We start from the raw sequence: 24,815 nt of genomic DNA, 5'->3' as shown, positions 1-24,815 counted from the left end.
GAGACTCTGTTTTTTATTGTTTCAAGTGCGTTGTTATTGCTCATTGAAGTGTTTTTATGTTGGCTGCTCTACAGTGTGTCAGATCGTTCTGCCAAGTGCCTCCTCAGTGCTGGCATCTGTAGGTTGTCCTTTTCCATCCAGTTTGAGATCCTCCTGGTTTTTGGTATGACGAGTGAATTCAGGTTGGAACCTATACATGGCTTATTACGTTGTGAGACCTCTGCCTTTCGTTTGCTTCCTCTGGTGCTGCCCCAGTGTGGGGAGGAGGGCGCCTCCTTGTGATTCCCTGGGCGGGGTGGGGGTGGGGGTGAAGTCCTGGTTCCCTACTCCCCGGACACCGACAGGGAGCCCCTCATTGCCTGGGGGAGGATTGGGAGTTCTGATCCCACCGGGCCTCCATGACTGTCCCTGGCTGTGAGGGGAGGGACCGCCCCCGCGTGTGCCCTGCACTGACGCCATGGCGGGCGGCCTGGCTACTGCTGGGCTGTGCTGAAAACCCTGACAGCCCCCTGGGCCTCCTCTGGTCCCACCCCTGCTGGCAGAGGGAGGGCCCCCTTACCGCCAGGTGGGGTGCAAGTTCAGGCTTCCCATTGGTCTCCCCTGACACCCATGTGGGGGCTGGGGTCACGGGGCACCTCAGGGCGGGAGAGGGGACAGTGCAGCTCTGCGTCGCCTTTGCTGGCTTGGCGTGGGGGAGGGACGTGGTTTTCCTGCAACGCTGGCTGGAGCACAGTCGTATTTTCTGAAGCTTCTCTGTCTTGCAGGGCCGCCTTTCTCCTGGTCTGTTGCCCAGAGACAGCAGCTCGGTCTGTGCCCGTTGGCGTTTCCAGCCCTGTCTGTGACACACGGGCCGGAGGAGAACCCGGGGACTCACGCGTGTCATCCCTCGGGTCTGAGGTCACGGCCAGTCTGGCCTCTCCTCTCCCTTCCCTGGGTTTTACATCAGTGCCCAGTGGCTCTGCTGTTGTTTGGGGAGTCGTGGAGAAGGACACACCTACTCCGTCTTCCCAGGAGCCCTGTCACTAACTTCAATGTCTTGGCCAAGTACCACAGACAGCCAGCACAAGTGCAAAGTCGGGGACTTTGTGTGCAAACCCACCATCACGTCCAGTAGTATCCCCGCCCTTCGAGAAGAGGACTTTGGATTCCTTCCTGGCTGCTTGCAGTGCTGAGGGCGCTGACGTCCTCTGTGTGCAGGTACTTAACTTCCACGGACTGAATTTATGATGGGTTATTCTGGGACCCTTGCATTAAATTTCAGAGGGAGAGCCAAGGTGGACAAGTGTGAATTTGCTCAGCAGCAGTCATTAAAAGTGACTGTAAATGCTGCTGCAGAAGGGGGCCTTTCTGGGGCGGGGAGCTCAGGCCGCGGGGGCTCCAGGAAGGGCGGGGTCTGGGTGTTGAGCACAGAGACTTCATAGTTCACATCACCCAGCGGGGATGGACTTAAGTGACTGCTGCTGGAGGAGACACGTTAGTGGGTTTCCTGCCGCAGTTCATCACGAGCAGTTAATTTTAGCTCGGAGGGGAAAGCAGTCCTGGCTGGCTTAGCAGCTCAGTTCTCAGGGAGTCACCATAGTGACAGATACTGTTGTAAAGTATACAGAGGAAAGCGATTAATAAGTGCCCACGGATGATGAAGTGCCACCAGATTTCCTGTGAAATGGAGACGTGGTGTGAAGACGAGGGCAACCGCTGACGTCTCTCGTAACCAGCGCTTAACGTGCTCGTGAGCCCGACTTTCCACTTCTGTGCTGTTTCTAACTCGGCATGGAAATGGAAACTGTGTTTGGATCCAAACCCTGAGCACATTTAGGAGTTCAGAATTCATAAAAGGAAGACGAAGACCTTGGAACCCTGGATTATTTTAGAAGTCACCGACCCTTCTGACCCAGGACGGACACTCCACTTCGAGTCACAACTGCCCTAAGACGGGAGCTGGCTCCCACCACCTCCTCCACTGCCACGCTTTACCAACCCAAACACTTACACTCCCGAGCGCCTTTCCCTCGCCAGCTCTGCTCACTGTGACGCGGACACGGTTTTCTGGACTGTGGGCTGCTCTGCTGTTCCAGGACTGTTCCGGGCCTGGCCGGCTTGGGTGCTCAGCCGTGTTTACTAAGTGAGTTGGCTGTGCTGAGTGCCTTTGCCCTAAATCAGTAGGAGGGTTAAAGGCTGTTTATATCTGGCCCTTGAAGTGGGGTTGGCCTTCAGATGAGTAAAGACATTTATTCAAGTTCGAGATTCTGGGTTTACTTTGCAAATAAGGCCTGAGCTTGGAGATGAAATAGCAGGGGACGTTACGGCGGGGTCTTAGGGGAACACTGAGCCGTTAGCAACCCCACATGCATGTCACTGGTGCTGCTCGCCCCACTGCTGGTGTGCCCTGCTCACGTGGCTCCTTAGGGGCCGTTTTTAGTAATACTTCAGCATCTTACACCTCAGCTTGAGATGTGTCTGTGGGGGTCACCCTCTCTGTGCCAGACAGGGGGCCACCAGCCTCACTGATTTAACCACACACTGTTCATAGACAGGGTCACGAGGCTGCGGAAGAGTCTGGGGGCCATGAGTGTTTTCAGCTGCGTCTGTTGCTGCCCCCAGCGAAATGGGATTATGTTGATTAAAGAATTAAAGAAAATGATGTTCGGTTGACAGTCTGCATTTTCTGCCACTCCCACAGTGTCTGCAGGAGCCTCTGACACCCGGAATGCGGCCACCTTCCCAGAGGCAAACCACAGGTGTCTCAGCTCCCGAGGGTCCTGGGTGTGCGACTCTGGTTTTATTGGACAAATATGCTCGGACATTGTCCTGCATGTGGGCATCTGATCATGGGGAAGTCCGTGGTACAGAAGGGATTCACGAGGTTAATTCTGGGGCCCCTGGCGAGGACGCACTCGTGATGTTTGGCAGTGGTGGAGGGGAGCATGGTGGAGCTGCATTCACACAGGTGTCTGGGCCGAGTGGACTCACCCTGCACATCCTGAAGAGAACAGCCACCCGTCCCAGGATGGAGGCTGACGGAGACACCGAGCCCTCCGTACGGGTCTGCGTCACGGTGAGACTGAGGGTGGCCAGGGACCACCAGGTGCCAATGGGCAGTCGAGCTGAGATGTTCCCCACTCTGTGGGCGGAAGCACACGGGTTCACATGGGCCCCTGCCGTGCGCAGGTCAGATGCTGGGGGCACACCCAGCAGCTCGTGGGAGGAGATGATGGAGGTCCCTCTGTCCTGGGTCCCTGCCCAAGGCACTGCACCTGCCCGCACCCGGACACCGCCTTGGACCGAGTGACCCTTTCATACTCTCCTGCCTGAGGTGGAACGACCTCCTCCCAGCCGTGTGCTTTGAAAGGCAAGCAGCCCGAGAACCACCCCGGGCAGCAGATGGCCCAGAAAGGCCGCGACGCTGGTGGTCGAGTCTGTGACCACACGTTCACGGAACCCGAGGCCGTGAGGACAGACTTTGGGCCCGGATGCCCCGGGAGGCTTGGCCGTGGGAGGCGGGAGCCGGGTCATGACACCATCCCGGGGCCACGGGGCCCTCTGCACGCCTTCCCCACCCAGCGGCTCCAGCTGCCTCCAGCCGCGCCCCCCACCCCCCGGAGTGTCTGCAGGCGCGAGGCTGTGTGTGCAGGAAGTAAGCACCCCTGTGCAAGTCCTTAAAAAGTCGGCACCTGAGGCATTTGCTGTTTCTGTTTCCCCAGCACCGTTCCTTCATGCCCAGCACTGCCACCTGGAGAAGGACTAGACCAGGTGACGCACACGGTGGTGCCGCTGACGACAGTGGGTGGGGAGCTGGGCAGGGCTGACGGGCAGGGGGCGGGGACAGACCCCGAAACCCTGAGCTGTGCGGGAGCTTGCAGCCAAAGGGAAGCTGCAGGTGGAAACAAAGGCTCTCCAGAACTGACTCACAGTGTCACCGGGCAGTCACGTGACAAAGCACATCCCTGCAGCAGCCGGCAGCACGGGCAGAGTGTGTGAGCCCAGGGGCCGTTCTCTGGGGGCCTAGACAGCACAGCCCCGCAGCAGCTGGGTTTGAGGGATGTGGGTTAAACAGGCTGAGTGCCTTCCCTGCAGGACCTCTCAGGGTCCTCCTGTCCCAGGTGTGCCTTTCCGGGAGGGTAGGTGGTGGGCGGGGCCCCACGGTCCCCTACGGGAAGGGGCTCTGGGTCACGGGTGAGTATGTGGGCACCGGGCTGGCCTGTCTGCTTAAACCCAGGGCGCCCCTCGGAGCTGGCGGCATCAGACACGTGCTGTCAGCCGAACCCCGGCTTCCGCATCCGTAGAGGGAGGGTCATCCTAGCACCTACCTTCTGGTGGAAGGTTCTGGGGGGCCGGGGGTGTAACTGGTGTGGAGACCGCGTGTCTGCCTCACCTGGAGGTGGTCAGGGGATCGGTGTGAAACAGCCTGAGGAGTGAGTGCTGAGGGGTGACCTTGGGCTACTGCCTGTCGGTGACGCCCGGCCAAGCTGGGTCTCATGGGGAGGGTCTCAGGGACGCTCCTCGGTGGTTGGGGGACGACGGCATGAGGGTGCGGGACAGGGACCGTGCCCCAGAGGACAGCAACACCCAGATGGGGCCTCCATCCAGCCGCGTGAGCTGACCCTCCCCTGGACCTCTTGGCCATAGAGCCTATAAATTCCTCACAGCTTGAGTAAGTCTGAGTGAGGCTTTCCGTTTCTGGCTGCCAGCCCCTCTGTGATGGAGCGCCGGGTCAGCGGGACTGCAGGGACGCTTGGGGTCCGGGGCCGGAAGAGCCCACTGGCTTTCAGGGGGGCCACACGACCTCCATCCATCACTTGACCTCTCTGCTTCTCAGTGTCCTCAAGGTCAAAAGCGAGGGATCAATGTCCTTTCTGCCCCAACCTCATGCTTACGGCGAGGTGTGGAGGCGGGAGGTATGTGGACACTGGACGCAGTCGTGTGTAAAGGCAGGGCCTGCACGTCTATGCAACGGTGGAAAGCCGACCATTCCTTGATTTAAAGCTGCTACGCTGTGACAGTTCATGATTTTTGGCTAATGCTAAAATAGGAACATAAAAGCCAGCTGTCAAAATATTATAATTGGTTTCTGCCTAACCCTAAGGCTTTGAATTCTGTGATGTTGAAGTTCCAGGGCTTATCTGTGGGTTTCTGCCGTTCTGTAATAGCCTGTTCTGTTTAGAATTCTGTAGCCCTGAGTTTTTCAAAAGAGACTCTGGAAGGTGTTCATGTGCAAACAAGGAGCCTCACTGCTGGTAATTTTATTTTATTTTTAAAATTTCCAAACTTTGTCAAATAGGAGTCTTCATTTATAATCAACCAAGTAGACCAGGTGTTATTTGATAAAAGGTAATGAAGTATTTACTTTAGGTTTTAAAGGGAAATACGTAGTTTAACAGTGTGGTGGAAAGTTTAAAAAGAGAAAGGATTTATGAAAAAGAAGAAGAAATTCTGCAATGATTTAATGAAATTGGGACTTTAAGTTACGAGCGGTAACGATGACCTGATGTTACTGGGGAGAGAGTTTTCCATGGGCTTCTGCGGCTGAGGTCTTGCTGGGCACAGTAGGGACGCAGGGCCCGCCTCCTTTCTGGGCTGGTTCTCCGCGTGGTGTTTGCAGAGGGTAACCTTGAGTGTGGGGTGGGACCTCCCTCCGGGATGAGGAGTGGGCTGGCTGTACCCGGCGGTCCCCCACGCGCTGCGAGCCTCAGATGCGACACAGCCCAGTGCGCGTAAGACCTGGGGACTTGGGGTGGGGCACAGAGGGTCAGACATGGTCACTGAGCCCTAGACGGTGTCTCTGACTGGGGGCCTCAGGTCTTCTCAACGTCCGAGGGACACAAACCACTAAGGAGGTGAAAGCAGGTCGCAGACCCTCCACAGGTCCTGACAGTTTTGGAGCTGTTGTGTTTGGTTGATTTCCATGAAAAACTCCCTGTGCAGGATTCATTCTGGCGGCGCCTGTGGGTGCCTGGGGTCCTCATTAACCAGCAGAGGGAGCCCCGCGAAGCACTCAGCTGTCCTGCCGAGGGAGATGCAGGCGTGTAACCGTAACCTCACTTACGTGGGCTGCAGGGCGTCAAAGGTAAGAACGTTGCGTTTTCCAAGGGGACCTCCTGCGAAGCAGGAAGTCATCACAGCCAGGAGCAGGTGGCAGCAGCCTTTTATCAGTAAAGGCTTTTACCCTAAAGCTGGTAGCTCTGGGCTATGAAAGCAGAGGACTGAGTAGGATGAAGTATTTATCTCTGGGGCTCTAGAACTTCCTCTTCCCTTTAACACCACGCGTACTAAGAAATGAGGTCCTAACTTGGAAGTCGCCTGACATTTCCCACGTCTAAAACCATCACAAGGGAGGTACAGGACCAAGCCAGGGCGGGGGTCTGTGCACTTTGCTTTGACACGTGCACGTCTGCGCCGCTGCCCGCCAGCTCTTCACGGGCAAGTCCAGGCTGACTGTCCACCGGGGGCCGGGCTGGTTCCCCAGGAACAGGTCTCAGCTTCACAGCAGGTTGGTCTCAGAACCTTCTGTCTGTTTACAAAGTAAAGCTTCTCTGGGTGGAATCAGGAAAGAAATATGTCATAGAGTAAATGAGAAAAATGTACAATAGTTCAAGATTGCATTTAAAAAATTGTACGAGGGAACCTGAAGGGAATATTACTGAAGAGGAGGGAGGTGATGACGGCGCTGCAGCAGTGGCGGTCACGCGGGTCTTGCTGGGTGCCGGCTCTGCCGGCGGTGCGGGGACCTTCTCAGCCCCAGCCTGGGCTCCTGACATCTCTCCTGAAGCAGCTGCGTGACTTGGTGCTGTGACAGAGTGGCCTCTACCTGCCTGCGCTCCTGTTTTGTCATTGGCTTTGCTTCCCCCTTTGCCCGTGTCCACCACCGTCCTGCCTGGAGGCAGCTCGCAGGGCTCGAGTGGTGGCAAAACGAGGAAAAGAGAGCGGCTGTCTTCGGACACAGCCGGTCCCTGAGGCAGGCCCTGCTCTGGCGGGTTTGTGAGAAGCAGGGACGCAAGTCGAGTCTCGTTTTCCCACGCCAACAAGGTCACGAGTGAAGGGTTATTTCCTAGAAGAGGGCTTGTGCCTGAACCTTAAAGGGATGCTCTCAATGCCCTGAGGACTCAAAAGTCGCAGGGCTCTCTCAGGCGGACCAGTTAGGAGGGTGCGTATTCTGTCCTTTGACTTAACGCAGGTAAGGCTGGAGCCTCCCTGGGAGGGAGCTTGGTATCAATCCAGGGACTTCAGGAAACCCTGGGGGGACAGGTAGGCCAGCCAGGGAGGGGCGCCCTGACCCCGGGCTGCCCAGCGACAGGCGGAAGCAGGAGTGAGTCGTCGGAAGGCCCCAGGCAGCGGGTGCTGGTCTTATAAAGACCACCCAGAGGGGGTCAGGCAGCGCCGGCGTGGAGGGCCAGGGGACGGGGGCACCTCACCCAGAGCTGAGAATCCTCTGGAGAACTCCGGACTGGACAGGGAGGAGGAGGAAGCACCCTGCGAACACGCTAAGTCACTGCCACGTGGCAGTGCTGCGCTGGGGGCTCTTCCAAGGGGAGATGGGCGGGTGTCGAGGCCTCCCTCCGAGCTCACCCCCTCCCTGTGTGCACCTTGAGCCGGAAGCTTCCGCCGGGTGAGCAAGTTCACGGTGTCTGACGTGAGATTTTTCTCCCCTCCCTCGTTGATTCAGAAATTTCTGACTTTTTTCTCTCCTCTGATTTCTGTGACCCAGAAGACACGTGTCCTTGAAAGTAGACGCTGTGTATCAGAAGTTTGGCTTTTGTGTCTCCCACTACGTTCGTGGATGACACATAGCGCGCTGTGACGTCGGGGAGGTGGGGCTGAGGGCCGACTTTGTTTCCAGTCACGTGTCAAGCTGGGGACGGAGACGTCATGTCCAGACTGGCTCTGGGGGTGGTTCCACGACACACGCGTCTGACACGCACTCTGACACCTGGAGGGCTGAGGGGGCCAGCTTGGGCATTGCGCGTGCAGGGGTCTCATGGCCCCACCGTGACATCGGGCACAGAGCCCGGCTCCCGAGCCCGTGTTTGGGAAGAGTCCGGAGACCGCAGTGGGCAGTGAGATGGCAATGCAGTGGGGCTGTATCATGTCGGTGAGGCCCGTGCTACCCTGACCTCAGCCCGGGAGGGTTTCCATGTGAGGGCTCCCCCCTAAAGCTGGGCTCCCAGGAGAGCCAGCAGGTGAAGCGAGGGCGCAGACCTTCCCGTTCCATTTCACTCTTGCCTGCTCCCCTCCCGGGGAGGTGAATGAATGAATTTTCGCGGGGCTCAGACCAGGTCAGCTGCACACTCAGGGCCCCCCCACTGAGAGGTGCGGGTGTGAGGATCACCTCCCACCCCCGCCCCCCATGCCTCCTTTGGGGCCAGAAGTTCCCATTTTACCTAGGCCTTTGGGTTCGAGCTTTCAAGGGCTCTGTTAACACATATTATTGGTTTATTGAGAGATGTGACACATAAAATTATTAACATTTTTAGCAAAGATTAATTGATCACATTAGTTCACCCTAGAAAGGGAGTAGGCCTGGGGAATTCCAGGGCCGGGGTGGGGGGTGGGCGCGGCCTGAGGGAGCGCGTGTGCCAGCTGACAAGCTCGTGTGCACGTGTGCGTGTTGTGTGTACACGTGGGCATGTGCACGTGTGTTCAGTGTGTGTGTGTATGCGTGCATGTGTCTGTGTGTGCACATGGCGTGTGTACAGAGCAGCTGAGGCAGGGGGAGTGGGTGGAAGTGGTTCCAGTTCAAGAGTGGACTGGGTTGGAGTGGCTAGCTCCCCATCCGCCCTGTCTGAAACCCACTCCTCCGCACGGAGCAGCACCACACAGGACAGCATCCACCCTGCCTTCGAAACCCCAGACCTTTGGGCAGCAGGTCCAACAGTCAGAAGACAGTGTGAGAACGTGGGAGGCGCCAAACAGGGCTGTGCAGCCGATGTCACTGGTGGGAGAAGGGCAGGGGCGTCCTGGGCAGCGGGAGCCGCAGGAAGACACAGGCATCCAAGAGCAGGTGGGGTGCGGTCCCCGCTGTTAGACAGATGGTGAGAGGGGCCCCGCCCTGGGCTGTGATCTCATGGGCCAGGCAGGACCAGGCCTGGCCAGCATTTGCAAGGAAGACCTCCCAGGAGCACCCAGCGTGCACAGGGACTGGTGCTGGTGACTCATTGGTGGGAAGCCTGCCTCTGAGTCACTCCTGAGCCAGGGTTCTGGGACCTGGTGTGGGTGTGCGTGTTTGACTGTGTGTGAGAGGGGCCCTCGCTTGGGAACTGAGCCCTCTCGTCCTCAGCGGCCTGGCAGATGACGCCCCCTGAGGTCTAAGCTGTGGGGCTTCCCCCAGTCTCGTCTGGTCCCCAGGAAGATGTCTCAGTTGCCTCTTCCCTTGAAACACTCTCCTGGTTCTGAGGTGACGAAGCTGCCCTCAAATCAAGGGAGAAGCACACACAGCTGCTCCTCTGTCCTGGGGCACCTCTTGGAGGGTCAGGTCACGTGCAGTGGGACCTTCTCTGCAGATAAAACTCTTCTGAGCAAAGCGAGGGCGTCTAGCTGAGGGTGCACTGGACCGGGGGTCCGGGGCTTGCCGGGAGAGGACAGGCCTGTCCCGAGGGGGAGGTCACCTGGAGGAGGGCAGGGGGTGGGCCCTGCTGTGGGGCGTGGCTGTCCCTCTGTCTCCTGTGAACCTGGGATCTGAGCTGAAGCCCACCCCCCAAGGTGAAGGCGTTTCCTGGTCACTTTGGCGGAAGTGGTGGTGGCTGCGCCAGGAAAGCTCTCTGTGCCTGTTAATCAAGCCGGGTCTCCTCCGGGCTGGCTGCTGGGACTTCACTCTGGACAAGCGGCCAGCCGCCTGGTCCCCCGTGTCCTCCTGGCTGGGCAGGCGAGCCTCGTGCGCCCTCCTCTGGCCACCTGGCTGCTGAGTGCTGAGCCTGTTCCCCTGTTCCCAGCAGCGGGGCAGCCGAGTGGGAGTGGGGCAGTGATCTCCGTTTGGAAGGAGCTGGTCAGAGGGTAGCAGGTAACAGGTGTCTCGTCCTGTCGGGGGAGGGACTTAGATGGAAATTTTATCTTGGTCCCAGGTTTTTCTGAGTTATTTTTTGTCTTTTTTCTCCCTCAAATAAGGACATAATCTTGATATCTTATGGTGAAATAGTTTGATGTGCTCATTTCTGGTAGGCATGTAACTTAGACTCAGAGAGCAGTGGTCATTTTTAGAATGATTTGAAAAATGGCCCAGGACGCTGGAGGTAGGGTGCTGCAGATTGTGGGGTGGACTCGGGCACCCAGCAGACTTCTCAGGGTCTCTCTCTTTCCTGCTTTATGAGCAGGGAGACTCAAGGCTGCAGAACGCCTTTCATACTGCAGCCCAAGTCGGTCAGCTCAGAGACGCAGGTGAGAGCTTCCTGTGAGATCACTTAGCTGTGCGCGGACACAGGGGCTCTGTGATCACGGCATGATTTTCACTCTGCTTTTAATACCAAATGTGCATGAGCCACATTAGTGAGTTGGTGGTAAAAAATGAGTTTTCTACGTTTCTTGACTTGTATGTGTGAATTGTAACTATGTGATGAATATTCTGTAACTACGGAGAAACACCAGGAATTCTCCACGTGGTATCTGGGCATCTGTATGTAAACTTCCTGGCACACCAAGAAATAAATCGCTTTGCAAACTTAATCCGCATGAAGCTTATACTTAAGGCTCTGGTTTTCTTTCTGCATTTTTATCCACTGTTGTGACTGTCCCGGCGGCAGGTTCGCAGTCCTCTGTGCCCTTCCCTGGTCGTTGCCACTGCACCTGGAAATGCTGGTCAGTGCGGGGAGGAGTCCCCTGCAGCACCTGTCTGGTGGGGAGAATGAAACGTCCAGAGGGAGGACTGACGTCCTGCCACGCCCCTCCCTGCCCGTGCTCGGCCCACACCCCGCGCCCTACCACCTGCTCTGGGGCCGACGCCCACCCACTCCAGCCAGGCTCGCTGCCTGCGGGGAGCTATTTTGCAAACAGGAGTTGGAGGAAAAGCCGAACCACCCAGGGCCTGTGGTGCAAGTCACAGAACACCCTTTCTCGGTGCCCGGGGGCTGCCGAGGCTGCACAGAGCGTTTGCCCAACATCTTCCCTGCTCCCAGAACATAAACCCGTGTGGATCTGGGTGGGTACCGCCTGCGACCGGCAGATGTCACTGCCTCCAACCTGCTGTGCTTCGGCCGCCTTTGGGGGACAAGAGCAGAAAGGGGGCGCCAGGGCGGGGCTGGAGCGCTTCCGGCGCGGCTTCGCGGGTGGACGCTCTGCAGATGGAGCGGCGGGGGTGCACCTGCCCTGCGCTCCCCCCCACCTGGCACCTGCCCTGTGAATTTGAGACTTAGCACCTGTTTCCACTTCAGGGAAGGAAGCTCAGTGAGGGAGTCGGCAAGAGGACAGGACCTGTTCGGCCGCCAGAGCGGGAGGCCAAGCCCTCTGTGCCCAGCGCGGGGTTGTGGGCATGTCCAGGGTGGCTGGAGTGCAGCAGGGGCTTAGAAGCCACAGCTGGTGTCACACAGCTGCTGGAGGCACATGGCCTGCGGGGAAAGCCTTAGAAGGAGTGACCTGTGGACGGACCACAGGTTCGGGGTGAAGTCGGCAGCTCCCGGGGAGCGCTGGTTCCCTGAGTGGCAGGCAAGGGTGATGTGGGTCCCGGCTTGAATTAGTTTTCCTGATAATTCCATTTCTTCACTGAATTGTTCATTTTCTTGTTGCAGTGTTGCTGTCTTACTATCCACTCCTGTTGTGTGCAGGCCACACGGCTCTCTCTGACGCAGACAGTGACAGCTGGGCGGGGCGCTCCCCGTAGGGAGCCGGTGCATCTCTGGGGACACGCCCCCGCGGGCACACGCTCATCTGCATCCTGCTCTGTCCTCCTGGGCACACAGCGAGTCAGACGCGCTGCTCCCAGCTTTGGGGAAAATACTGTCCGAGGCGGAGAGGTTTTGGACAGTCTGTGAGTGACTTCCATACGTTTGGTTTTGCCAGTCTCCCCTCTTCGTTCTTGGGACACCCAAGGTTAAATTCTCAAGAGAACCGACCCTGACCGGGTGGCACCCGGGGCCCTCAATGGCGTCCCAACGGCTGCCACCCTGTGGCACGGGCAGAGCTGGAGCGGCTCAGAGCACACAGCCTCGCTTTCGGGGCTAACAGAACCACACGGGAAATTTCACAGGGACTGGCTTTTCTGTGAAGCGTCCAGAACTTTCACCTACTCCGCGGTCTGGCGCTGACAGCCCGTGTCTGCCAGCCGGAGCAGGAGCTCAGAGGAGCAGATCTGCAGTGCGGTGGGGAGGCGGCCAGGCAGCCAGGCCCTGGAGCCACGAAGTCCAGGCACCGTCCTCGCCTGGCCTTGACTCACTCTTTTGGATGGAAATCCTGTCTTAGGGTTTTGTGGGCATCTGCTGCTGTGGGGCCGGGTGCTGCCTTTTCGGGGGCCTTGCCGCTTGGCCGCCTCCCACCAGGAGTGTTGGGAACGTGTGGGGCACACACGTGGTTTTCCTGAAACAGGGGCGGGGAGTGCAACTGCCGTTCGGGGGTGGGGCCGGGAAGAAAGCTGGCCCCACACGCAGGGCCAGTGTGCCTGACAGGGGCACGAGGTCCTGCTGCCACAGGAGTTGGGGCCCGTGGGGAGGCTCAGAAGTGGGCCCCCCGTGCACCCGCGTGGCGAGAACCACAGCTCCCGCGCTTGCCTGCAGTGATTCCCAGCTCATCGGAGTGGGGGTTTGGACCCGGGAAGGAAGTCTCTGGTGGGCCTCGAAGACCTGGGCTCTGTTGTGGCTGCTGGATCCTCCGAAGGTTCCTGGGATGATGGAGAGCACTGGACTCCGAGTCCCCCTCTGTGCTGCTCTGGGCAGCACACCGGCGTGACAGTTCATTGTACGTCGTCCTGATGGCCTCGGGGGCCCGGCTGCCTGGTCCAGGGTTGTCCTGGGTGTTCCTCTGAGGGTGGTTTTGGGCGAGGTTATCATTTGGGTCCTTTGAGTGAGTGAAGCAGATGGCTCCCCTGCTGTGCGCTGGCCTCATCCAGGCAGTGGAAGGCCTGCAGAGAACAGAGGGCTGGCCATCCAGGTGAGAGAGGGTTCTCCTGCCTGGCTGGCCCTTCCAGGTTCCCCATCAGTTTCTGGCCTTTGGAGCTGAGCTGGGACATCAGCTGTCGGCTCTGCAGATTTGCCAGCGTCTCCGGTCACCTGAGCCCATTCCTTATGCTCCGTCGCTCTCTCTCCTTGTTGACGTAAGTCAGCATCAGCAGTGGTGTCGACACGTGTGGGTACGCAGAGCAGGTGTGGGTGCATACATCCTCCTGGCCCTGCGTCCCGGATTCCCTGACCAGTAGTGTTGGATTACCGCTCACAGGGGGCCGCGCTGGGGGAGGGAGGCTGATCGGCGCCGTGAAGCCAAGAGTCTGGAAAGTCAGCTGCTTTCAGGCTTCCACGGAGGGAACGAGCTGCCAGAAGGAGTGTGTGGCTGTGGGGGCTGGAGTGGCCCCCAAGGAAACGCAGTGAGATGCTGCAGGTGCTGCGGGCCCCCCCCCCGAGGGCGCGGACGTGGGCCACACCCCTCAGCTCTCCGTCCTGCCCCCCACAGGGGGCCGCCAGGGGACACAGGCTAGCCTGTGTGTGTACTCAGGGCCTTTGAAGGAAAGATTCTGGAAAAGCATTCTGTGTTATTGTGTGATTATTTCTGGGTTCATTCTACCTTTATTTAAAGAAAGTGGGGAATAGGTTTCAGTGATCCACGTGTTTTTGGCAAAAGCATTTAAAACTTTCCCACTTCGAGTTGAAAAACTCTTTCCAAATTCTCAGGTCAGACACATAAATCGTACGAACAAAACCTCACTGGTTCTGCACACTCCGCTGTCTGCTGTACTGGGCCCGGCTCAGCCAGAGGTCGGTTCGGCAAAAGGAAGGGGCATTTGGAACTGCTAACCCTGCGCCGACACAGAGCGTTCGTGCTGCAGGCTGCATGGCAGACGGCCCTCTGGACCCAGGGCAGCCCCCACAGACACCCCGGGACCCAGCGCCGCTCCTCAGTCCTTTGGTTGAGAGAGGAGGCTGGAGACCGTTTTCTCAATTTCAAACTGAGAGGGTTTTCCTCAGACCAGTCAACTGACCCCGACTGAATTGACCCTGACTCCCGGTTTGGAGCAGACCCCACGGGCGGAGGGCCCCTGCCCACCCGACCGGCCACGTCAGACTCTGGCTTCAGAGGTGGTGCCCAGGCTCCTCCCGCCTGCAGGGCTGACTGCAGACTTGGTCTCTCTGGCCAGCTCTCGCCCAGGGCCTCAGGAGAGCCGCTCCATCGGCACAGATTCAGGTTCACCTGAAGGCCTTGTTCGGAAAAACTAAAGACGCTCCCACCGCTCAGGAAGTCCCAGGGGCTTCGGAGCTCTGTGCCCGGAGCCTGGAGGAGACCGGGTGTCCTTCCCCACCAGACACCAAGGACCCCTGCACTGGTCACGCTGGAGCGAGGCCAGAGCCCCTGGGCGAGCAGGTCGCTGCCCGGGGGAGGGCCCCTGGGGGTCTTCAGTGGTTTCCTCACGCTTCTCGTCCCACAGAACGTAACTGCCTTATCTGCACCAACCAAAGAGGCTTCTGCGAGGACGAGGCTCCGGCGTGGTGGCCACTGAGCACAGACGTGTGGCGGGCGTGCTTCAGTGTTACTTTTGTTAGGATGACCACTTCATTTTATTTTATTTTATTTTATTTTTAAAATTTATTTGTTTTATTTATTTTTGAAGGAGGGAAGTAATTAGCTTTATTAATTTGTTTACTTATTTCTTTTAGTGGAGGCACTGGGGATTGAACCCAGGACCTTGTGCATGTTAGGCACGTGCTCTGCCCCTGAACTGTGCCCTCCCCCGATGACCACTTGATTTAATCCCACCAGTTCAAGTCTTCTGAGCCCCTGTGGCTCGTGGCTGCGTTGTGAAGCTCCACACACAGACCCTGTGGAGATGACCAGCGTCCTCACGGGGAGGGGCGGCTCTGCTGGGTCAGGGCAGCCCCACGCCCCTCGCCACTTACCTCGCTCCTGGAGCTGCAACCAGAGTGAAGAGACGCTGGCCTCCCTCAAGTGCTAAGTGTTGGACCTGTCCATCCACCCATCCATCCATCCGTCCATCCATCCAACAGTCCATCTTTGAACACGCATTTCTTGAGCATACGCTCACAGTCGGTCACATTCAGTGCTTTTCCATGTAAGTGCAAGTTTTGAATTTAGAGTCACCAGCAATGCTTAGTGTAGAATCAGAAGCGGTTTTAGCAGAAGAGCAGAGTCAGTTACTAAAATTGTGTTTGAAAGCTCTCTTCCCCCTAGTGATGCTAATGTTGGGGGGTTTCCAAGTGGGAGGAGGTGGGTGTGAAGCAAGGGGAAGTGACGACTGCAGGCGGTAAACGTGTGGGGGGCCCTCCCTGGGGCGGGTCTGTGCACCTGCAGCCTGTGAGGGAGGTGCTCCTGCAGCAGAGGGGCTGGTGACCCTCACCAGAGAGGGTGTTGGTGATGGAGGGCAGATGTAAGGAGCGATGTTCCTTCCCCCACGTGAAGAGACAGGAGGCGCTGGTGTGGCGCTCAGGAGGTGGCCTGAAGGGAAGTCTCAGACTAGTGAAAACGGAGTCAAAGAGGCCATCAGAGCTGGGGCCACAGCAGCATGTGGGGCGGCCAGCAGCCCAGCCCTATGTCCCCCCTACAGAGGCTGGTCGTTTCTCCAGGGAGGAGGGGCCCAGAGGCCAGGGGAGGCTGGACCTGGTTGGGGAGGGCTGGGAGGGGACCTGCGCAGGGGGTGCTCCAGGGACTGCCTGGAAGAGGCGCTCGCTCTGAGCCTGGGCCCAGTGCCCTCCTGACTGATGAGACTGGACCTTGCTGGGGGTGGGACAGCTTGTTCCCAGAGGAGGGGAGCCAGATGGAGGGGCTGGTGCACATTTTGTTCTGCGTGCGTGGTCAGTGCGGCAAGTCGGTGCTGCCCTCGGGCCGTGTGCGTGTGTTTCAGGAGAGGGTGCGTGGCTGGGACCCTTTGTGGTGACTTAGTCTGCTCCAGGCGCCGTATGAACAGCAGAACCGTAGCCTCCTGGTCTGGAGGCTGGACGACTGGAGTCTGGGGCTGCGTCCTCCCCGGTGGACGGGGCGGAGGAACTCTGGGTCTCTCTCACAAGAGCACTGGTCTCGTTCGTCAGGGACCGTCTGTACGTGACATACTGTTACACGTAATGCACACTAAGTATAGTGCACTAACCATGTGTGCGTGGTGTGCATAGGTGCACGTAAAATATATACAGTGTTTGGAAGGGAATGTGCGTGTCTCCAAGCAAAATGCATTTCTTTCTGTATAAATGAATGAAGGAGCTGTAACCCTGTGTGAGTAGGTGATGCTTACACAGAGCCCTGCAGGACAGACCCTGTGTGGGTGACTCGCACTCTGCTCTGTGCCTGGAAAGGATTTGTTTGGAGTGGAATTCATGAGTTCTTGTATTTGCATGAATTGCCAATGACTTAGTCTAATTTTTCTCAACCTTTACGAGTTTACATAAGTGCTTCAGTCTGATTACCTAATTCCTGCAGCTCCTCATTCCGGGGCCCGAGGCCACTCTGTACGGAGCACGTGAAGGACAGACCCTCAGACTGGGAGCCTGCCTCGTCCCACGACTGGGTGTGGACAGAGCTCAGGGGGCAGAAGCGGATCCCACCTCGGGGCTGCGACCCACCCAGAGGGCCCGGCTGAAGGGCCGAGATCTGGGCCAGACGGGGGGCAGGAGGGGGACCGTGCATGGGAGGCTGGCGGAGCAGAGCCCCCAGCAGATGGGTGGCAGGTGTGCTGGGGCCCGGCTCCCGAGGGGACAGACAGACCACAGGGATGGGTTCTCCAGAGGAGGGGTCTGCAGGGACAGATGCACAATCTGTCCTGGGCGGCCAGCTTTCCAGCAGGTCAGACTCCTGACTGTTAGGAAATCGTGTTTCTTTCCTCTCACAGAGCCCTTTCGAGTTGATTTCCATCCGAGAGGGAATGAAGGCAGTTAACGGTGATTCGGTGAAACGTTTAACTTCACCTGTGGCAGCGGGGTCCTCCCTCCAGGGCTTCGTGCTGGTTGGGGTGTTTGACTCCTGTCCCTCTGCACACACGCAGTTCTGACCAGCCCATAGGTGTTTCCAGAACGAGACGTCTGCCTCTTTAATGTTAACTGGATGACAGAAGCCTGGCTCTCCAGGGAATGTCACGTGGGGCCGGCTCGACCCTTTTCCGGCAGACAGGGAAGTGGGGGTGTGGAGTGGCCAGGAGGCGGAGGTCAGGTGGGCTCTCTGGGCTGCGGTCGGCCCTCTGACGGTGCTGGGCGGGGCTGCATCGTGTGCTGGCTTTGTCACCGGCTGTGCAGGAGACGACGTGTGTGGCCCCCCCACGGGAAGCCTGTCCCGCCCCGGCCAGAGCCAGAGTGAGTAGAAGACTCCGCGTGGATGAAGAAAGCCCAGCTGCAGGGAAAAGCGTGAGCCCAGCGCTGCCACGGCTGACGGGGACCCGCCCTCCCGGGTGCGCGGGGAAGGGCCTCACCCTGTGCCTGGCCTGGGCCGCTGCCCTGGAGAGGGACCGAGCTTTGGCCGTCTGGGAGGGACAAGAGTGGGGGCTGCAGGGCGCAGGGCCGCTCTGGGCTCTGCAGGGTGGATGGGCTTCATTCACTTCGGCCCCCTCCCTCCTGCCTGCTCACCGTGGCTGGCAATTCCTTTGACTGGGGAAGAATTCTTCCAGAGGAGTCAGGTCCTGAGTCCTGGTGCTGCTTCTGGTGATTTATGAGGAACCTGCATTAGGATCTGACCTCCCCAGGGTTTTAAGTGTTAATGGAAAGATTTTATTCTCAACCTTCAAATGGTAAAACAGTCGCGAATTCTGCTTTGGGAAGCTTCTGGTTGTTAAGGATGAAGAGGAGATGTATTCAGCCCTGTTCTTTGTGAACCTCAGCTCTCACTCCTGTGGAGGAGGCAGCTGCACCCATGACCCGACGCACCCGGCTCAGGCGTCGGGGCGCCCTCCGCGTGGCCAGGGATCTCAGGCGTCGGGGCGCCCTCCGCGTGGCCAGGGATCTCAGGCGTCGGGGCGCCCTCCGCGTGGTCAGGGATCGGTTCCAGGTCTGGGAGGTGAGACAGTGCAGGCAGGAGGGGGAGTCTAGTTGAGTTTGCAGTCGGTGGAGTGAGGACACGGCCCCACCCTGGGGAGTGTCAGTCCAGGGAGAAACCTGTGACTGTGTAACACTGTGAAAAGCTACCCACTTCTTTTCTCTTGGCTCTGAAATCTGTGTGGATTATGGAAAAAAGCACCAAATTTACAAAAAAAAAGATACTATGCATTTTTAGGGCTTTAATGATCTATGCTTTTTTTACGGATAAAAGAGTAAAAAACGTTCTGTTTTAGGGTGATCTCAGTTGGTTTCATAGTCTTAAATGAATTAAATTAGTCTGAATGCAATTTGAAAGCATAGAGTTGTCTGTAAAGTCTTCCGGCCTCGCTCCTGAGGAGGTGACGTGGAACCGAGCGTGGTCCTGTCGACCGTGAAGCTCCCCGGGTCTCCTGTACATGAGGGGCTGCCTGGGACACTGCAGATGGGGGGTGAAGACAGAGGAGTGGAGGGAAGTCATGGACTTGGGTTGAGTGGGTGTGGACTGGGTGGGGAGGGAGCTGTGCAGATGACACCCTAGAGCTGGGGTGCGGCGTGGAACTCCAGGGGGCGTTTGTAGGTGACGGCTTGGGTGGGAGAGTTACGCGGGGAGCCTGTGTGCCTTCATCGGTGTACTTAGGCCCTTTACGTTTAAAGTAATTACTAACGTGGTAGGACTTAGGTCTGTTATTTCTTCTCCCTGCTTCTCATTTCTTTTTATTTATTGCTTTCCTGTGTCTAATTTGAACATCTGTTGGAATTCCGTTTTGATTTCTTTATGGCATTTTTGAGCATGTAACTCTGTACACAGTTTTTTCCGACTGTGGTGCTTGTTGCCATGTACGTGCGTGACTCCACGGCTTATGGTGCTGGCAGTTTATCGCTTTTAATGAAGCACAGACCAACGTCAGTTCGGGTCCCCTTTCTCTCTCTGGTTTTTAATTCAGTTGTCTTAAATATTTCCTCCACATACATTAGCGCCATATCAGAGTGTGTTACAAACTTTGCTTCAATCACAAAATATGATTGAAGTAACTCATCAGAGATTAGTCTACCATGTTCACTTTTATTTTCTCTCTCTCCGTGGTTCCTCTTTTCCCTGAAATTTCCAACCTTCTTTTATTATCACTGTCTTTACGTTTGGAGAGAGCTTCATTTGGCCAGTCTCTCAGGACAGGTCTCCTGGTAAGAAATTATCTTCCTTTTCCTTTGTCTAAGAATTTCTTATTTCCTCTTCATGCTTCACGGATGGTTTACTCTTGTAAGATGCACGGTTGACAGTTTTTGCTCTCGGCCCTCGAAATTTCTTGGGCTACTTCTCCTGGCCGCCTGGGTTTCAGGTGAGAGAGCTGCTGTCATAAATTCTTGTTTCTTTGTAAGTCATGTGTCATTTCTCTCCGGCTGTTTTAAAGATATATTTCTTTGTCTTTAGTTGTCAGAAATTCTGTTTTGATGTGTTTGTGTGTATCCTTTGGGTTTATTATATTTAGGTTTCTCTCACTGTCTCAAATCTATAGTTTTATGTACTTTATCAAATTTGGGAAGTTTTTTGTTCCACACTCCTTTCTCCTCTCCTTTGTGACCTAATAATATGAATGCTGGATCTTTTATTATCCCACAGATTCCTGAGTGTTTGTGCATTTTTGAAGCCTATTTTCCGTCTTTGTTCAGACTGAGGGAGTTCCATTGAGTGAGTGTCTCTGAGTTCACTGAGTGCATTGTCTCCAATTCTCACCACTCAACTACTGAGCCCACCAAGTAGTTTAAAATTTTGGATTCCTGTGTTTTTCTTTTCTGTAATTTCCATTTTATTCTTTTTTTGAAACTTCGTTTCTTTGTTGAGACGTTCTATTTTTGCATTTGTTTCAAGAGATCGTTTAGTGGGTTGTTCTGGCTCAGTGTAGCACGTGGCACTGACCTGCTAGTCCAGCATCAGGTCCGTCCTCGGAGCCTCTGCCGTGCTCCTCTGGTCTGGCTCTCCCTCCTGGCACCGCTGGAGCTCCCTGGCTGTCCCGCTGGTGCTGCCCTCGGGGGAGGACAGTGCTTGTCTGGGCTGCCTTGTGTGGCTGGGGCAGGAGCTGAGAGGCTGCGGCGTGGGGTCTCCTCGTGCAGTTGATGGAGAAGGGGGCGGCCCTGCAGGTGGCCTGCCCTACCTGCCAGGGACCCGGCTGGGGAGAGGAAGTTGGGTCCCAGGCCTCTAGCCGGAGAGAGATGTGAGAAATGGTTTTCATCCATGCCTTTTGCTGGTTCTGAGTTGCAGGCTTCTCCGGGGCCCTTCATCCGAGATGTGCAGCAGATGACAAGATGCCTGGGGAGCCACGTTGCTTTTCCTCGAGCCCCCCATTCTCCAGTCCACCTCTTCCTGCTTTCCAGGCTTCTGAGTCCTCTTGTCACATTGTCTGTTTATAATTTCCAGGTTTATCTAGTTGCACTTAGAGGACACAGCAGAGAAAAATGGGCTTACACTATCTTGTTCCAGACCCAGAAAGCTTAAGTGGATTTTGAAATGTGGAAATATCCTCTGCGTTTGCAACGAGGGGCCAGAATTTCTGCTGTAAGTATAGTTTGAGCTGAAAAAATGCGTCTCCCCAGCCATTTGTGTGGGAACGGAGATCAGACACCCAGAACAACACAGAGAGGGTGTAAAGCATCTCGGCACCACTTGTGGTTCCGACAGTGTCAGCTGTTGACGAAATGAATGACTTTACCATGTTAGAAGTGTCACACGGAAGCACAATTTTGTCTTGTAATTGTAAGTTGAATTTATTAAGAAGCGTTATCAAATCCAGCAAGAGCTAATTTCCAAAGTCATTCAGGTTGGATAATGGTGTTTGAGGGTAGTACTTCCAAACATGAAGAACACAAGAACCTTTCTTAGCTTGAGCCCCACAGAATCAGGCAGAGGGGGGCTTGAGTGTCAAAAGAAGGGTCGGCTTTCGAGGACTGTCCCCCCACCTTACTTCCAGCGCCTCCGTGGCTTCTCTCATGTTGTTGTGTTCAGCGATTTCTCATTCAGAGCCGTCCGAGGCCCTCCCTGGTCCTAGTTTAGCTCAGGGAGGTGAAATCATGCCCACGGCTGCGCTGAGAAGGGCTTCCTCACAGAAGGGGCTCTGTGGTGGGAGCTGAGTTCTCGCGGAGTCGCCCTCCCCCACCCCACGGTCATGTGACCACGGATGGGCCCTCAAACTGCAGACTCCCGCTGCTCAGGTCGGAGGCCAGAGCCCAGATCAAGGTCCGGGCCGAGCAGGTTCTTGGGGACCCTCACAAGGCCCCCAACCCTATCGGGTTAGGGCCCCACTCTCGTGCTCCGTCTACAGTCTCCCTGGGGTCAGGGCTTCAACACGTGGGTTTGCGGGACACTGTTCAGGTCATAATGGTCACCTCAACTCCAGGTTGAGTGTGTTTAGAGTAACAGAATCTTCCCAGAAGAGCAAACGGGGGTCACAGGGGTGATGTAGGCACCAAGGAGCCGCTCGTGGGCGTCTGATCCGCCACAGGTTAGCAAGCCACAGTGAGCCGTCGGCTGCCCAGCTCCTCTGGGCCCCACCCCCTTCCCTCTCCTGTCAAGGCTCCTTCATGCCCATCCTGAGCTCAGTGCTGGAGGAGAGCCTGGGATTGTCAGAGGAGCCCCTGTGTGGTCTCCTGGGAGGGGAGTCTGGCTTGGGGAGGCCGGGAGCCGAGGCAGAGGCCGCGGTGCAGGGAGGTGCAGACCCAGGCACATGGGACTGGGTGTGATTTGAGGCGTAGGAGGGTTTATCCAGAAATCCTCCCCTCAGACCAGGCATTCCTTTAACAAGACACAAACCTTCATTTAATGATAGGAGATAAAAATCTGAAAATGCAAATGCTTGGAAAATTACTGCACTGGCTTGAAGAGGTCTTGAGTTCCAGGTAAATGTGTTGCTTTACCTGAGAGAGAAGTCAGGAGGTGGGAAGCCTGTGGAGGTAGAAGGGCAGGAGATGCCTCCCAGGAGGGGAGGAGGGGAGGAGGGGCCTGGGCCCCGGGCCCCAGCTGAGTCCTTTTCTGCCCGGCCCCCGCTCTTCTGGATCTGCCTGGGACTTTGGTCATGGGATCTGGGGCCCCCGTGACCCGGGTCACAGCCAGTTTGGCCTCTGCCGGAGGAGGCTCTGGGAAGAGTGACTGGACAGGAAAAGAGGAGCTGTGTTAAGAAGTGGGTTTGGGCGACACCCGGGCATCGTGTGCAGAGCGATTACTGGAAGCTCTGGGTGGAGTCTGAGGCTTGAGGCCAAAGGTGGAGCGAGCAACTTTGCCACCCAAGTGGAGCGATGCTTGCTGAGAAATGGTGGTTTCCGGGCCTGTCGGGGAGACAGTGGGGCTGGGGAACGCCTGCCCTCGCCCTGAGCACCTGCCCCCGCCCTGGACACCCTGCGCCGGACACACCGGGGATGTGGAGGGCAGGGGCCAGATTGTAAGTTTCTAGGAAACTTCTAGGAAGCCCAAGAAACAGACAGAGCAGCTCCCCGTCCACACTGCACTAAACAGGCCCCCTCTGGACAACACAGTCACTGGCTTCAGGGTTAGGCTGATTACCGGGGGGCAGCTCACCCAGAAAGAAACTGGAGGCAGGTGGTTCATGCTGAGTCATGCTTTTTTCTCAGACAATATGTAACGTCAAAGGAAGGAGAGGGAAAACAGGCCCAGATTCGTCTGATGTAGCGCTGTCTCTCGTTGTGATTGCTTCGTTTCCTGGTCTCACGTGGGAGGTGGTTCTCTTCTGGGACAGGATGCGGAGTGCTGCCCGTGAGGGCACTTTCAGGGCGGAACGCTGGTCGCCCTGGACAGCTGCACTCCTCTCAGCGTGCAGAGAAACGGGCGTTTCCCATAAGGTGTAGATTAACAAGTAAACACCATACCCACGTGTGTATGATGCAAAGTGCATTGAGTATCTCATGTCTGACAGAGGACTTTGCGCGTCAGAGAGCGGTGGAGGGAGGTGCCCACAGCAAACTGTCGTTCGGAGTGGGGGCCTCCATCCTGGCCCAGGCCTGGGCGGCCCTCCTCCTCTTGGCCCTGTTCTCAGTGGGCGGACAGGGCGGAGGTCACTCAGTCACAGGAAACTGGTGGCTCCATCCACGCAGACCTCGAGTAGTTAGGCTGTGCGTGGATGTGGGACAACAGGCCCTGGAGGGGCGGGTGTGTGATCTCCGAGGAGGCCCTCATCCCCCAGGTCTCCCACTCCTGCCACTTGTTGCTGTCCCCAGCAGTGTCCTGTTGGAGCTGAGGTGGCACGCGGGGTGGGTTCCCACGGAGCAGGGCTGTGACTGGGCCGTGGCTGGTTCCTGAGGAAACGCACAAGTAACCGCTTCCACCTGCTTGCTGTTGCTGGATTTCCGCCCCACGGGTGCCGCCCGCCCCACAGGACGCGCTCAGACTCCTCAGGGAACCTCCCCGCCCCTCTGCACGCGTGGGTTTTCGTGGCTACTGCTGTCGAGGCCAGATCATCCAACTCCCACGTCAGAGAGAGACAGTGGCAGACCCCTACCCTGCACTCACCACAAGCCACTTTCTGTTCCAAACGCTTTCCAACCGTTCACGCGTTTCACATGCACAAAACTACGAGCCACTGTCACCCTCTTTTTACAGTTACGGCAGATGAAGCGTGGAGAGGCCCCACCGTGGGTGGGAGCCAAGGAGGAGCAGCCAGGTGCAGGGCAGCCCCTCTCCTGGGCTCACGTCGGGGTGAGCTGCTCCAGGAGGCCAGAGTGATCCGGGGAACTCTGCAAATCCACTTGGGCTTCCCACTTGGAGCCTGACTTAGCTGGTCATGGACTCTCTCCACCTGCATGTTTCCCGCAGCACGATCTGGGCGCACTGTGGGTTTCTGTGAACGTGTGTGTGGACAGCCTGGTGGAGGCCTGGACACCAGAGGCTCAGACGAACCCGAGTCTGCATGTGGGTGACAAGTCACAGGCGGGTGAGAGCAGCCAGCAATTTTACCAGATACGGAGAGTTTTGACGGTGGTAGGTGACTAATTTTAGGGAAATTCATTGTAATTTAACAGGATAACTTCTGACTGGAAGACAGATTTCTTCCGAAGCTCACGGTTCCACGTGTGTCACTCGCCTGGTTGCTGAGTCCCCGTGGTCACAGGCCATCCTGGTGGGAGACACCCTCACTTCAGTGCGCTCCCTCCTGGTGGGGCTGTGGCCTCGGAACCTCGTAGATCAGGTCCCTCACCGAGGGTCAGAGTCGGATTCACACACTTTGTGCAAAGGGCAGCCCCTCGTCACTTTGCGGACAACGTTCCGACCGGTCCGAGGTGGCCTAGTGTCCCTGGCGGGCGAGGGTCCTTGCTCCCCTGGGCCAGAGCTCCAGAGGGCATTTAGTATAAATCCCTGCACGTTCCCAAAGCTCACATTTTTCTAACATCAGAGCTGAACCAAAAGGCAGAGTCCCGGGGTAGCCACTCCCCAGATGACTCTCCCCTTCTGGGCGTCCTCTCGAGCTAAGGGTTAAGCACACAGGGAGGGGCTGCTAGACTTGGCGTCTGTGCTTGGTGGGAACTATTAAATTACCGCTGGATGTCTTTGATTACCGGGCTCATCGGGGCCTCTGCGCTGGCCTGGGAGCCACATGTGCCCCGCCCGCCGCGCCTGCCGGTGGGCCCCTCCGAGGCACCGGGACGCCGGGACGGAGCTGGTCCTGGCACGGGGAGAGGAAACAG

General features: G+C 57.1%; 1 long non-coding RNA gene across 2 annotated transcripts in view; it reads left to right on the top strand.

The window, feature by feature from the left end:
- The window catches only part of LOC140690140 (uncharacterized), a 41,586-nt gene extending 35,174 nt beyond the window's left edge, over positions 1–6,412 (top strand). The window contains exons 4-5 of one of the 2 annotated variants that reach the window (XR_012065323.1): positions 765–1,197; positions 2,681–6,412. This is a non-coding gene — a long non-coding RNA (uncharacterized lncRNA). Of the gene's footprint in view, positions 1–764; positions 2,642–2,680 lie in introns of those variants that run through there. The other variant, XR_012065322.1, reaches the window with a different exon arrangement.
- Positions 6,413–24,815: the final 18,403 nt, after the last annotated feature.

Source organism: Vicugna pacos, chromosome 29 (assembly GCF_048564905.1).
Source record: "Vicugna pacos chromosome 29, VicPac4, whole genome shotgun sequence".
NCBI classification, from domain to species: Eukaryota; Metazoa; Chordata; class Mammalia; order Artiodactyla; family Camelidae; genus Vicugna; species Vicugna pacos.
Note: the sequence above shows the minus strand (reverse complement) of the source record. Positions and strands in the feature narration are given on the sequence as shown.